Genomic DNA, 16,324 nt, shown 5'->3' with positions numbered 1-16,324 from the left:
GCATAGGGCACTTTCAGTGAGTTGCCTGAATTACTGTGGACAAATGACAGCCCAATCGTAGTACATTCTCAATCAGGGGAGAGGTATAGCCATTGCTGGAAGCGATCTGTTTGATGGTCTGTAGTTCTATTTTAAAGGCTGAAGGTAGTGATGGTAGAGAAAACAAGGAGGGGAGTATTGTGTTGTCGCTAGAGAAGTAGTAACAGCAGACTGATTAGGTCAGGAGTCTCAGTGAATTCGAACATGGATTGAGTAAAAAACAGTCAGGATTATTTGAACCCTTCTCAAACTGCCAATGTCGACTGTTGCTGTTGTGACTGTGATACAGAAACGCGAAGAAACCACCAAAGCTAAATCAGCTAATAGGCAGTGATGTTGGACGCTCGGGTCTGGAGCGAAGTCGACATTCTAACTCGTCCCAAAGATTTTCCGTTGGGTTCAGATCGGGACTCCATACAGGCCAGTCAATTTCAGGAATGTTATTGTCCACACACCATTTGCCACACAGACGATGGTTTATGAAAGGGTATATTGTCATTCTAATGCAATCACCGCTCCGACCTATCCTTCTACTGTACGCAGTACACAATGCTGTAAAATTTGTTCATATCTTTCCGTATTTTACAGTTTTTTTAAGCGCAGTAAGGGGACCACACCCTAACCACGAAAATAACTCCCATGCCGCTACAACAGTCCCTCTGCACTTCACTGTTGACGCTACAGATGATGGCAGGCAAGGTACACAGACTAGAAAGGTAGGCCATTCCGGCGAGTGCGCTCTGATTGGTCAGCGATGCGTTACGTCACTTGGCAGTCAGCGCTGGCGCAGTTGAGTTCTCGCTAATGGAAATCACACAGAGTAAAACAAATTTTCACGTCTCCTTTCACTCGACTTTGAGCATCCTATTGTTGATGTTCAAGATGATTCGAAAGAATTAATGTTTGAAATATTCGAAAGGAAATGTTAAGAGGGAAAAGCACTGATGACAACACTTGTTATTATCCAAAACTAGCTGTAAATGATCCTCACTAAAATCTTCGGCTTAAGAGCTCGACTAAGCTGAATATTTTACAAATTTACGTGCTACTTTAGTTCAAACATATTTAGAGATTATTATGATAGCGATGATAAAACTTAAGCCGTTCGCTGTGGCCGAGCGGTTCTAGACGCTTCAGTCCGGAACCGCGCTGCTGCTATGGTCGCAGGTTCGAATCCTTCCTCGGGCATGGATGTGTGTGATGTCCTTAGGTTAGTTAGGTTTACGTAGTTCTAAGTCTAGGGAACTGATGACCTTAGATGTTAAGTCCCATAGTGCTTAGAGCCATTTGATTTGATGGAAGTTAGCTGATGCTGACACGGAAAATTTAACTCGAAGTTGCTAAGTTGAGGCAGTTCAGAGAAGATTTCTTTTCGCGAATGCCCCCTTCATTGCATCCTATTTGGCTCTTTTAGTCAAAAACCTAATGCAGATGAAAGTTTTCTTTCTTACATACAAATCAATGATGTTCTTGATTGTACTAGTGCCGCTAATGATTTCATCACACGTTTGCAACGTGAAATACTTGTTCCATGAAAAGACGCAAAAACAATTTCTAAATCTGATTTGTAATAAACAACTCAGGTGATGCAGAATCAAGCCCACCTTTCGAAAGTAGAATTATCCATTCTTGTTTAGATGTTAATTTTGCAACGACATGGCGCTTTTCTGTTGTAATTCCTAATGAACTGTCGATGTTTTGCACCTGAATGTGACGCATCTTGCCAAGTATTTTAAGGCATTGTGAATAACGTCTTGACTGGAGCCCACTGAATCACTAAGGCTGCCATCTCCAACGAAATCTGAATCGTGATGTGAGGTGGCAGCTACTTTGTTGCACAGCTCACTAGAAAAAAGAATAATCCAATTTACCCACTGTTTCTTCTGCAGAATTTCAATATATATCCTCTTCAATGGTATATCTGTAACACTGCACAGTCAGTATTAGTAGGCGAATTCCGTTTTTAACCTCGAAGGGCGTGGGATTATTATAAATTGCACCAAGAAAAGAAATTTTTCGAGACAATCTTCATTCAATCTGGTAATCAGGACATAGGTTGGCCCGGCATTTTTCATATCAGTGAAAAGTCCAAAAAGTGAATTTACTCATGCAACAAATCCTTTTTGAAACGGGATCAGACTGTTTCTTTTCCCTACTCGCATATTCGAGCAAATTTCCAAAAACTTGTTTAGCAAAATTTCTTGGCTTCTGAGTCTGAAACGATAACCACTTCTAAAAGATGCTTCCTGATCTTCGGTGAACGTCGGCTCATCGGAAACATCGTTTATGAATTCGATGAAAGTTCCTTCGCTATCTTTATGGAGAACATATCTCATAGTTTGGGTGGTTCGGCGTGAAAATAGCTGTGCAGCCATTCTAACGTTCTGACACGCACGTCCACTACCCACATCCATGTGAACTTCCGATATGTGACAAGTGATCGAAATATCACGTGCCTGATGCTGCAGAAGATCTTCCGTTAGAGTCTTTGTAAATACGGCGCCGGCAGACAAGGTGATTCCGGATCAGAAAAGTGATTTCTTAATAATTTTAGCAAAAGCAGTAGGTCATAAAAAACATATTTTCCTTGTATTATCCACAGCGTTCGAAACATATGTCTAAGATATGTATACACCAAACTGTCTCCGCACTTTCGAATTTTTCGCTTCCACATCAGATCGCTACAGCACGAATCCTAACTGCTTCAAGTTCTGTAGTGATTCTCTACAACCAATTGGTTTCATTGTCACATCACAATCATTACAGGGCCTATATTAGCTGCTTCCACTTTGAAAATAAATTTCTTATGATGGCTACTTGAACGTTCTTGTATGGTCCAAGTATGCGGTAAGTTTATGCTGCTACCTCGCTGCTCGCCTGCATGGTAGGAAGATGATGAATCAAGCCCACAGGGTCTTACCGGCCCGTTTAACACGCACCATCGCAACTCGCCGCGCTGCTCGCTAAAAAGATCTTCGGCCGGCGATGATACCAAGCTGGTTTGTGTTTCGCGCTGCCACCATCGCCATATATGTCCTGAACCTGGGCTGTGGTTGGCTGTTTCAAAGTCATTCTAGCCATGCAGTGTTTGACTGCTGCTCGCTGCGTGCTGTTTCTCGGGGCTATATGTCAAAGTATTGTTTGTTGCGAACTGTGACGACGAACAGCTATGAGTCACGATTTTAAACTGATACTTATTGCAACGGTTTTTGAACGAAAAGCCATCTGGGACTGGAGGCATGCGGAATATCACAACTGCTTCGTACTGAACAAATTGTGGAAAGAAGTTGCAATAAACAGTGGAATACTTAAGAAGAACTTTAATTTGTTTATTTCATCAGACTATATTTCATCAGACAACATTGTCTTCATTAAAGTAACGCTGAAACAAATTCAATATTTCTATAGCTTCAGTAGGAGCTGTGTTGTTCCTTCTCGCTGTGTGAACTCCAGGAAGTATGTCTATGTACTCCGTAATGGTCTGTGTATTTTCTTTGTCTATAACGATAATGTGTAAAATGCAAACAGCTTTTACAATCAATTCCACTGACTCGGCTTTCGTTTCAATGGGTTTGTTCAGTATTCACCACTTTGATGCTGCAGTTCCAAAAGCACATTCAACAGTTTTTCGGGCTCGTGAATGGGCTTTGTTGAACTTTTCTTTCGAGTGGTCCAGACTTTTCCTGGCGTAAGGGTTCATAAGGTGTCTGAGCAGAGGCTGTGCTTCATCTTGCATAACGACATAGGGTCCTTTGATGACAGTACTTCGGAGGAAGTCATCCTCGGGAATGTGAAGCGCACCTTTTACTGTTTTATCGTACAGAACAGACGCCCTGAAAGTTATTTACAGTCTGCATCACACACAGCCTGCAGAACTATTGAAAAGTAGCTGTTGTAATTAAGGAACATGGGACCGCACCATTTAGAGCTTAGAATTCTGATGTTCTTCCCATCGATGAAACCTGTGCAATTGGGAACCCCCACTTCTAGAAAATATCGGCAATTTCTTTGAATTCTTCCTCCGATGGTGGCATCATGTGCAATAGTTTGCCAGACACTGGTAAAACGTTTTTTTAAATTTTATCCATATTTTGCAGCTGCAAACTTGACTGTGTTTAATACACTGAAAGTATGAATTTAAAAACGCCTTCGGTCGCAAATTCTCGTGTTTTATTAAACACACGATGCTTTTCGGACCCTGTGGGTCCATCATCAGGTCTAAGTTGTCTTAAACCATAATTTATTTACTCTTGTGTGAGGTGAAATGCATGTTCCTGTCATGAAAATGTTGGATGTTTGGTTATGAATTCCGTATGTCAAATACGGAAAATATGTACGAAGCAGTGGAAAGAATGAAGTCTACACTTACCAAATTTTAACTTATTAACAAAATGTTAAAGGAAAAGATATTTTCACTTTTATTAGATGGAAAGAAATAAATAAAAGCTAATATACAGGGTTAACCCGGACTCGACCGACAATGATTGATTTGATATAAGGGATCAGTGGTCCCCGCTGGCTCGTTACACGCTAATAACGTAATTATGGTTTATTCGGTTTGTTACCCCACTTAGCTCTGATTCTGCGAAAATAAATTTAGAACTGTGAAAATGCCTGTAGTGTGTGTAGTACCCACGTTGCCACTGTAGAGTCTTGTACCGCAGGAAGCAAGGGAGAGGATGTTGTTATAGGTGGCCGGTATCCTCTTTCAAAAATGGTTCAAATGGCTCTGAGCACTATGGGACTTAACATCGGAGGTCATCAGTCCCCTAGAACTTAGAACTACTTAAACCTAACCAACCTAAGGACATCACACACATCCATGCCCGATGCAGGATTCGAACCTGCGACCGTAGCAGTCGCGCGGTTCCTGACTGAAGGGCCTAGAACCGCTCGTCCACCGCGGCCGGCGGTATCCTCTTTCTAGACACAAATGCACACGTGGATTAACACAGTTCTTTATTTACATGAACAGCAAGCTCATCCGTAATAGACCTCTTGCAGACAATATCGGTAATTTTGCTGTTACAAACTCTAGTGTCACTGCTGGTACCACTCCGCGAGGAAACTGCGAGACGCCAAATTGCAGTGTGAGTTAGTAGGGCCCTCCGGTCAGCGGTGGCGGCCTAAATACTTGCCGTCGAGAGGGCGTTGGCGGCATGTTGCTTGCGAGTCTATCTCTGGCCTCCTCATGATACACGCGCTTGATCGAGTGCCTACTGTCGATCTTCGTGCTGCAACTTTGCCAACCGGTGTGCTGGTGACAGCTTACGCCAGCACAGTATGCAATTACAAAAGCGTATAACACAAACCACAGAGTAATACAAAAATGCTCACTATTTGAGGGAACAGCTCAGTATAGCAGTATTGACCCGTTGTCCAGTTGCGGTGTGAACTTATCTATACTCTTGGGTATCACTGTAATCATAAGCCCATCAGACAAAAAAATTAGTCACCCCTAGTGAAATCATTACAAGCATCATTTGACACCGTGTAATAGCGCCCCTGGATTTCATAACCACCTGGATTCGGTTAGGCAGTGAAATGCTCAAATGGTTCAAATGGCTCTGAGCACTATGGGACTCAACTTCTGAGGTCATTAGTCCCCTAGAACTTAGAACTAGTTAAACCTAACTAACCTAAGGACATCACAAACATCCATGCCCGAGGCAGGATTCGAACCTGCGACCGTAGCGGTCTTGCGGTTCCAGACTGCAGCGCCTTTAACCGCACGGCCACTTCGGCCGGCGTTAGGCAGTGAGTCGACAAGGTTGTGCAGGTACATCACATACAGCCTCTCGCTGAGGATTTCATCGCACAATTCCACCAAATTGCGGGTATGCTGATATCGGGGCTTTACCTGCAGTTCGAAAGTGTCCCACGTATTTTCTATGGAATTCGAGTCAGGTAATTTTGCAGACTAATCGAAATGTAATAGGGTGATGGAGTGTTCAGAAAACCATTCACACGGCCTTCAGCTCCATGAACGTTGGTGTTGTCGTCTGTATGTGCTGTGTGAGCAATGACCTCTTGCGAAGTGACCGATTCCAGAAGTTTATTGCAGCCAGTTCCCGTCGCAGTGTTCTCTCGCTAACAGGTTGGGATAGGTCGCCATTCACTGCCTGCAGCAATTCCTGTCGAATTTGGAAGCGATTTTGATTCACAAGCCGTGAAACGTCTCCAGTCCGTCTCAGTCACGATCTTTTGCCGGCCACAATTCTGACGTCGTGTTCCGTAGCCACGTGTGCTACACCACTCCTTGTAGATAATTTTAACAGTCCGCGCGAAACACCAACAAATACAACAAGTTCACATACACGGGCACGGCCAAACCATTTTTTGCCACTCTGTCACTTCCCTACATTTATCTACGTTTACATACAATGTCCGCTTGAATCATAAATATTTCCCTCATCATTACTTCATTACTAGAGGTCCTAAATGACAGGACTGATCGTTCGCCATGTCTCGCCCAACTCTGAAGATTCGACCGTGTTTACCTTGTTGGTGGTTAAACTATTTACGCAAAATTTTACGATATTTCCAATAAAATGTTTGATAATGCATGTAAGAAGTGTACCGAACAGTAATTAACCCGTATAGGGATATTTAGAATGCCCTTTTCATATAATAGAAACATTGCAATGTAATATTGCACCCCTATAGAAATGTAGGCTCGGAACTCGCGTGGTAATTTGTAAATATTAAGTGCAATGAGTTTCGAACTCGGTACTAATGCCTTCAAATATGGCTGTTATGAAATAACAACCTGTGCCTATTTATTAGTTCATGCCCATATACAGGCACTTGCAAAAGTAGTGTTTACTTGATAATCATAAGGAATGCGGAATTTTTACTGAACAAAGGGAGGGAAAAGAAGAGTTTCATGTTATAGCGAAACGAATTTCTCGCTTGTTGAGTTGCCGCCAAAACTTTATCCTCTGAGGATACGTTGCGTGTTCAGGTTCCCTCACAATGGCTAACCAGCTACCAAAATATCTTAATTATCACTCGTCCTACCGGACCTATGTGAGAAGTGGGGTTAAGTATTATTAAGATTGAGCATGTATGTTTATGATATCGACATATAAATACATCACAATAAATATTCCTCTCCACTTTACCAATTGTGAAAACATCTCAGGAATCGGAAAATTTTGAGACGGACTTCTTTAGTATAGTTTTCGACTGGGGGAAGAGATCAGATTGTATACAGTTGGTTTCATGTTTATAACTACTCTTATTAACATGTACTTACAGTAGGAACGCGAGATGGGACGTCGATAAACTGAGAGAACTAGAGGGGGTAGAGTGTTTCAGAGGAAGCATTATGGAAAGATTGACAGCAGCAGGGGAAAGGAATACAGTAGAGGAAGAATGGGTAGCTTTGAGAGATGAAATAGTGAAGGCAGCAAAGGATCGAGTAAGTAAATAGACGAGAGCTGTACAGCCGAAATACCAGAAGAAGAAATATTGCTGTCCCGAATGCATGGCCGAAAGGTTATGGAATGACACGCTGCGTGTTTGAATGTGCCTTCATTTAAGAGGACAATAATAGCCTGTGACATTTACGTATTAACATTTTTCAAAGCTGTCGCCAAGAAGAAGGTGAGTCTGCTCAATACTCACTAACTGTACATGTTCTCAACCAGTATAAAGTATTGTCATAGGGGTTAGTGCCAGCAGGGAAGAAAATGGGTATAAAATGTAGAACCTTAGTGTCATACGACTTCTACAGCCTTCTCGCAAACAACTGCCCACTTCTTACCAAGCTAGGTAATAGCTAAAAAGTTAATGCATGAACCTTTCAACAACATAGTATCATCCATTATTGTGTGTAAGGGTGACAGTATTATTTACACAGAAAATATACTTACGACAACATTCTCAACACATTTTGAAATTGAATACAATTTTTTCTAGTTTCGTTTACTTATCTAAATTAAAATTATAATCTAAAAAGAACATCGCTTGCATTTTTATGGCTATCATAAAGGAATATTTGTAGGATAATGTTACGTCCATGATGATCAGATGCAGTTGCGAACTATTACGAAAATCTGGATATATAGTATGACAGCTACTAGTCGCATAACCAGTTCTAATTTGCATCTCCTTGTACCATTATCAGTAAAAAATTGCCATTGGTGATATTCACATCGTTACAAACCTGGGAAACAGTAGGGAAAATACTTTAGCTAGAGTTTACATTTAGTTAACCTATAACTGTAACGTACGAAAAAATTGGTAGGACAGACACTCGTTGGAGAACTTCAATAGGAGGAATTTTGTTTATCTACTTAAGAAACACAGAGGCAGCGCACTCATGTGTGAATTCTGTCACATTAGCACACATATTCGAAATACATATTATCACAATACAAGGCAGTTTGTGTCGCTACTTAACGTCCAAACACTCGCACACACCTTAGAAGTATCACAGGTACTGTGGTTGGCGCCCATGAATGGTTTCACAACTACTGAGTGTTAAGAGACAGGTGGTTTCAAAGAGATCAGTACGAAATGTAGTATCAAATGGATTTACAATTTCAAGTTACATGTCTATTAAGATTTGGATTTCTGAATTACCGAGGATAAAATCCATGGATCGAAATGTTATGTACAGAAACAAGACTGCAGTTATAAGCGTCGAAGGACACGAAAGGAGGACACTGGTTGAGAAAGGGGCTGAGGCATGTATACAGCATCTCTTTCATGTTAAGTAAGGAGAAATTTGGAAAAGGAAATAAAAACTTTGTCACTGTAATTCTGTCGGACGAAATGGCTAATGCCTTCAGAGTAGGTTATAAGATGAAAATACAAAAGCAGAACACCAACAATAGTCAATAATTGCATTAAATCCAGAGATGCTGGAGGAATTGCAATAGGAAGTGAAACGCGAGAAGCAATACACGAGTTCTGCTGGTTGATTAGCAAAATAACTAAGAAGAACAGAAGTAAAGAAGATATAAAGAGTAACGTGGCAACAGCAGGAAAAGATTTTCTGAAACAGAAATGTTGAACATAACTATGTTAGAAGCTGTTTATTGGTATTTGTGGGCAGTGTGTCATTATATGAAGGGAAGCGTGGGCGGTGACCAATGCGGATAAGAAGAGATTAGAAACTTCTGGAATGTGGCACTACAGAGGAATGCTGATGGTTACTTTTGTAGATCAGGTAACTAATTTAAAGATACTGCGTCGCGCTGGAGAAAAAACAACACAATATGCTGCTGAAACTGTTGTAATGTTGAAAACAGCTTACCAAGATGACGCTATAGGAAAAACTCAAGTGTACGAGTAGTTTGCTCGATTTAAAAATTGGCGACACCGCAATTGATGGCAAACCTCGTTCTTAACATTCATCGACTACCCGAATCGGCGAAAATATTGAAAAAATTCTAGAGCTTGTGCTCACAGACCGTCGACAGACAATTGATCAACGGTCAGAGATTGTACGACAATGTTCGTCAAAAAAGACCTGATTTGTGGTAGACAGGAGACTCCACCACGACAATGCACCTGCACACTCAGCCATCTCTGTTAAACAGTTTTTGGCTAGAAATGGCATGGATCCGCTGCCCCGCGCACCATCCTCGTCGGTCCTGGCTGTGTGCGACTTTTCATTATTTCCACGCACGAAACGGGGCATGGAGGGACACCGACTTGACAGCATTGGAGAAGTCAAGAAAAAAACGAGGGGGGAGCTGTCAACCATTTCTAAAGATGATTACAAAAAATGTTACGAACGGTGGAAACACCGGCGGGGGAAATGTATTTGTATTTTGAAGGTGACGAGGCTGTTTTGTAAACAATTTTAAAATATGTTGTTTTTAAAAAGTAATTCCGGTTTGTTTTGGATATCCCCTCGTATTTGAAAAAAAAATTTAAAAACTGTGGAATACATGTGGAGTGAATATTGATTTTTATCCTAAATAAGTGAATATTGATTTTTATCCTAAATACTGAATTACATGTGATTTTTATTATAGGTACACTGTACTTCCACACTATTCAAAACAAAGGCAAAACAAATTTTATTCTTTTAATTATTAACTCGTTCAAACAGTAAACCAGGAATATTTACCAATTTGTTGTTTTGTGTACTTTAAAAAAAGGCGTTTTAGAAGACAGTTTTTTTCTTCCAATAGCTTACGATAATATGACATGGTCTGGCCAAAAATATTTAACTCATTGTTAAATAACATGGTTCACTGTGTAGGTAGGCACTATATTCATGCAAAATTTTGTTTTTATAGTTGTAATGTTGGAGGAGATAATGAACTTAAGTATGTGAAAATATTGATTATGGGTGATTGAAACTAAAGATTTGCATGTCATTTTCTTCTCAATGTCAAAACATTCCAGCTCCATAATATTGTTGATATTGAGTGTCCTTTTCATGTTCTTTAGTTTTCTTTCTTTTCTTTGTTATTCTGGCCTCCTTCGTCATACTTTCAGCAACTTTTTCACCTTCAGCCACATGTTGCGTGTCCACATGCAGCAGTCCACTTTTCGTGTTGCCCCAGTTTTGCTGCTTAAACTGCGCGTGGTTTTTAATCTGCTTGTTTCTCCATCATTAAAACATATTAAGACACCAATCACACCAGTCTGAAAAAGCTGACATGCCAACAAAAACAGTTTTTGGAAAGGATTCCCAAACGCGACTATTGAAGCTTTCGTTCGGATTCTGTGTTTTTATGTATAAATATTTTTCGAGGAGATAAGAATCTGAAAGATCTCTATAATTATATTGGCTTTCGCTGTACCATAATAGTTTCTGGCATCGAGTGTTTTCATCCCTTTGGTTCCCACGTACTATACTTCCAGTATTCACCTTTTGGACTGAGGCCATGCTGTGGATGCTCATCAGTGGACATTCTGCGAAACAGAATTGCCCAAAGCGCTTTTATCGTTTCACTGACATGTTCGCTGTTCCTTCCAATGGCTAGACCATAATATTCTGTGAGGTTTTATGTTTCTGATTTGGTGAGTCTGCCTTGTCCACCAGCCACTTTACCATCATAGAGTTTTTTTTTCCTGTCATGTCCTTGCGGAGTTTCGTAAGACTTGCCGCCATTCCCTTTTGCACATGTTTTATACATTCCATTTTTTTTTTAAATTTCAGTTTACCAGCCACAACACTATTCAAGCATTTAGAGTCACCATACCAAAGTAGTGAGTGTATTGCACACCACATCTAGCAACAAACTTACTTAATAAAGAGACTGCCCCCTTGCTTTCTATACCACCACTGAAACCTTGAAAGTTTTTGTCACATTTGTGTTCATTTACCTTACTGTCACGACCTTGGCAGTGATTGGCAGACATTCATTATACAGCAACTCATCTGTATCTACAGAGATAAGTGTGACAACTCCATTCAGCAATGTACACCGTCTCTTTTTGCCAGGAACCGTCCAGTGCAGAAACAATATGAGTAGACCAACAAATATCTACAGTAAAACGTCCCGGCCGATAAAAACTGTGTGCCGGACAGAGACACGAACTCGTGACTTCGCGGGCAACCGCTCTACCATCTGAGCTACCCAAGCACGATTCACGTCCCGCCATCACAGCTTCAATTCTGCCAGTACCTCGTCTCGTAACTCCCTTCGTCTCCTACCTTCCTTTCATTCTGGAAATATATACAGTCATTTCACTGCCCTCTGAGGCATTCACGTGCAGTGTTTGATTTAGAAATCCATTTAAACACGAAAATGATGAGGTGCCATACGTTAAGTATATATTTTTAGAATCAGGAAGAACCATGAAATTTTATTAAATAAAAGATTCCATTTTCGGGCCCTCATTACATCCAAATTCCCTTAAGTAAAAAAGGGATAGGTTCCCAGGACAACAAGAAATAGTTAATTTGGTAATCGAGAGAAGGTGGGGGATAATAATTGTTGAAGGAGACAAATGTTTGAACACAGTATGTTCAAATGGATATAGACTGAACCATCTGTGAAAGATGAGTAGATTTACACTGGAAATACTTGGATGGAGAGCTCCATAAAACCAGGCTTTGGACTGAATACTATAAAAAGAGGTATAATTGCTATTGTTGTAGTCTTCAGTTTGAAGACTGGTTTGATGTAGCTCTCCATGCTACTCTATCCTTTGCGAGGCTCTTCATGTCCAAATAACTATTGCAACCTACATCTTTCTGAATCTGCTACTGTATTCATCTCTTGATCTACCTCTACGATTTTTACCCCCCCCCCCCCCCCCACTATTCTCTCCAGCACTACACTGGTGTTCCCTTGGTGTCTCAGAATGTGTCCTATCAACCGATTCCCTCTTTCGGTCAAGTTGTGCCACACGTTTCTTGCCTCCCCAGTTCTATTCAGTACTTCCTCATTAGCTACGTCATCGACCGATCTACAGTCAAATTAATCATAAAAAACATAAACAATCAAGAAATATTAACAACAGTATTATATAAATACTTTAAAATCACTAAATCGAACTTTAGAGTTCATGATCAGTTTTTACTACCCTATAGCTGCAGATCAGTAATCTCGATTTTCTCGATTTCACGCTCAGAATCTTGACTGAAGTCTTATTTCACTAACTGTTCCTTACATTTCCCGACGATGTAGTGTTGATCATAATTTAAATATAGGGTTTAACTTCTTTCGACTCCGAGGTTGTAAAGATAGACGTAAGAGAGCGGTCATGACCTATCCAATCAAACTACCGTGGCATTCACCAAAGCTTAGTTCTGGATAGTTGGATGACGACGATGACTGCAACAGTACTGATTATGATGACGATTACTGTGATGGTTACGGTGATGATGACACATTCTTTTTGGTGGACCGCTGCCTTGCCTTTAGTGCCTGCAATAAAACATATTATGCGGTCGTGTGGCTAAAAGTGATAAAAGGATAAAAATTTAACACAAATTTAAGTTGAAATTTGGCTACGTTACCTTTGTACGACAACAAACATTCATCAACATCCATCATGCTACCAGCACTACGTCAGACTTCGGCAGAAGAAATTTTTATTGAAGCAAAGATCCACTGACAGGATCGATACCTCTGAAGCAGGAAACTCTTTGGGCAGAAGACACACTTGAGTTACTTTGTTTTCTTAAATTTGCCAGGGAATGTTGTGAAAATTTTCGGTTTCTCAGAAACGCAGGTATAAATCTTTGTAATAGACAGTGTCCGTCCAGACGCACGCGTTGCAAGCTGTTGGTAATGTCCATTAGTCTTATACATGTCTCACAACAAGCCTTTGATCTGTCCTATTATTTCACTTATCAGCAAAAATTAAAGCCACATTCTAGGCATATGTGTGTGTGTGTGTGTGTGTGTTTGTGTGTGAGATTTCTAAGAAACTGTTACACGTTGTAATTTATGGAGTAAAACATCAAAAAGTCATTTATGTACCTGAGTGTACAATGTAAATAAATCAGTCTGTTACAAAAATATTATGAGTGACGATGCAGAGGGTGTGTATTCTACATTGAGTCGAAAATAAAGAAAGATGTGGTTCCAGTCACAGAATTTCAGTCAGTTGGTTTTCACGAATCTTGACGTGCATAACGACTAATCGTTAATTCGACACGTGTTCTCGCCCACATGGTCGTTATTATTGTGTACGACTTCGTACTCAATGGTAAGGAGAGGTGGACTACAGAGTGGTGCCATAGGAAAGCTGGGCGGGAGCAGAAATGATTAGCAAACAAGTTAACACAACTAACAGAAGACTTACTTAAGTTGTGTTTATTCAACTGTATGAACACCCATTACAAATAATACAGAAAGAAATAGAGTCGAGCTCATACAACAGCGACAAGGATGAGGCTCTCTGAACTAAAGCACAACTAGGCAGCATCTACATAGCTTAATGTAGCAAAGAGGCTCCAAGTGTGAGTGGGCCGTGTGGCTGCCAGTGGCCGTCCTTTATCGTGTCGGTAGAGGGCGCTCGTGGTACAGAGCCACTGGAAACGTGACTCAGTGGGTGGGCATGCGCCATTGGCTCCGTCGGATCCCGCATCACCGTTATCGGCATCTGACAGAAACCTGCAATTAAAGTGCCAATTTTGAGGCGCCCTTGGTGTAGTATGGATATGTGATACCACACTTACTGCTTCCAGGTTTCTTTATATTTTCTTATGCTCTTCCTCAATTTTTTCAATAATTCTTTATAATTATAATTATTGGCCATGTATATGCTTGAATTGTGACTGGAACCACATTTTTCTTTATTTTGGACTCAATATAGAATACACACCCTCTTCATAGTCACTCATAACATTTTTGTAACAGACTGAGTGATTTACATTGCACACTGGGGTACATAAATGACTTTTTTGATGTTTTACTCCATAAATTACAAAGTTTAACAGTTTCTTAGAAACTATATATTCTCTCTCTCTCTCTCTCTCTCTCTCTCTCTCTCTCTCTCTCTCTCTCTCCGACACACACACACACACACACACACACACACACACACACACACACACGAAAATACAAAACTCAAGCTTACTGTTGAGAGGCATCACCGTGGGGCTGCCCTGACTCCTCTCAGTTTTACTTCATTTCTTCATGTTGATATACTAATCGGAAACTAATTGGATCGTGATTGTGATTTTTAACTGTTTTACAGGGATCAGTGAGTGGTAATGTGATCTACCCATAGTTTCTGTTCATAACTTTCTTCCAGTTTCTTTAGATTCAAATATTTTTAGTGCATTATTATAGCTATGCCAACTGCAAGCAAGTTTAGTGGTTCCGTGTGAGCTTCAGGATCACGAGAATGGGGGAAGTTGGTCATGTTTTACCTCGCAAATGTCCAAAAGGGGAGAGTCCTGGAACAGCAGGGGTTTGTTGGTCTTGAATCAAAACCAACAGCCACGAGCTGCTTCAGCGAGTGCCAGGATGGCACTACAGCACCCTGGCTGCCGGGCTGTCTCGAGGAATCGAAAAATGGACAATACTTGTGTTTTAGGTGGGCCGTATAATGTTTCCCAGAGGATGCCCTCTGCCCGTAGAAAACATGAAAGCAGATTTTTGCTAAAAGAGCACATTCCTGCAATGCTGGCTGATTTTTTTTTAATACCAAGATAGCATCTTTCTATGTTGTGTGAGAAGCAGACGCCCCATTGAGGTATACTTTCTTTTCAGTTTTGTGGGGGCGGAAAATGCTGGTCAGGCACCGATCCTGGGAAAATATTTGGGCACGCGTTTCTCTGTGCGTGGGAACACTGCCCATTGATTCATTCCGAAAATTTTGGTAGATGGGAGATGTAACTTTTATATTAAACTTTCAATTGGACAGATGTTTTGAGCTAGCGCTCCGACTGGAGAAGAAAAATACACAAAATTATAATACCGAACTCGGAAACAGAGAAGCACCTTGCAGCTGCAGTTTATGCAGTACAATTGGTAAGTTGTATCTGCGGCGCTGAGTTTCGAGACCGTAGTGAAGTTTTGGCACACTCGTACCATGGGTTGTGTTTGTAACTGTCACTCCATACATGTTAATATTTGTGTGGTTCACCAGTAATTTATTGGGCAAAGTGTGATGTCTGGGACCATGTCAGATTCATGGAACCACTCATGCAACCATCTTCTAATGATAAAATCTGTGGTTACCTTTCAAGTCCAGTATGGTATTTTCCTTTTGCTCACCCATTAACAGGGTGGTCTTGTCACCCTAATATTGTCCTAATTAACTGTATCAATATGTGTATCTCGTATGATCTCATTATTCCATCAGACTTCGTTGTATCAAATTACTGTACCACACTGATCCCGTGTGAACAAGGAAAATAAAAGTTTTAATTCCACTAGACCTTCAATTTAATTTAAGTATTGGAAATTCTATCCCATTCATGTTAGATACTGTAAATTTAGTGTTATCGACGCCATAATCCGATTACTTGGACCTTTTTTGATATCTTTTAGACAGATAAATTTCACAAAAATAATTGGCGTTTCTGTTGTGTAACAATTTTAATAACACGCTGCGTACACAGGAGCAGTCTGTCTCACGTAGGTCCAGGCGGACCAGACACTTTTATCGAACTTTGGTTTGGAGCTCAGTTGGTATCTTGCACTGTCAGTTCTAAAACATTCGATGATAAGCAGAAATCTAGTGGAAAGATCTAAAACAGTACAACGTGGCTGACGTATCACTGGAATAAAAGGTATTAGCCGGCCATTCTGCTATAGAGTAAAACACCGAGCCTAAAGATTATACTGGAGTCCAGATATCACATAAAATTTTCGTTGTCAGTTAAAATAAAGGGCGGGTCACTACTTAA

This window comes from Schistocerca nitens, chromosome 3 (genome assembly GCF_023898315.1).
Source record: "Schistocerca nitens isolate TAMUIC-IGC-003100 chromosome 3, iqSchNite1.1, whole genome shotgun sequence".
NCBI lineage: Eukaryota > Metazoa > Arthropoda > Insecta > Orthoptera > Acrididae > Schistocerca > Schistocerca nitens.
Note: the sequence above shows the minus strand (reverse complement) of the source record.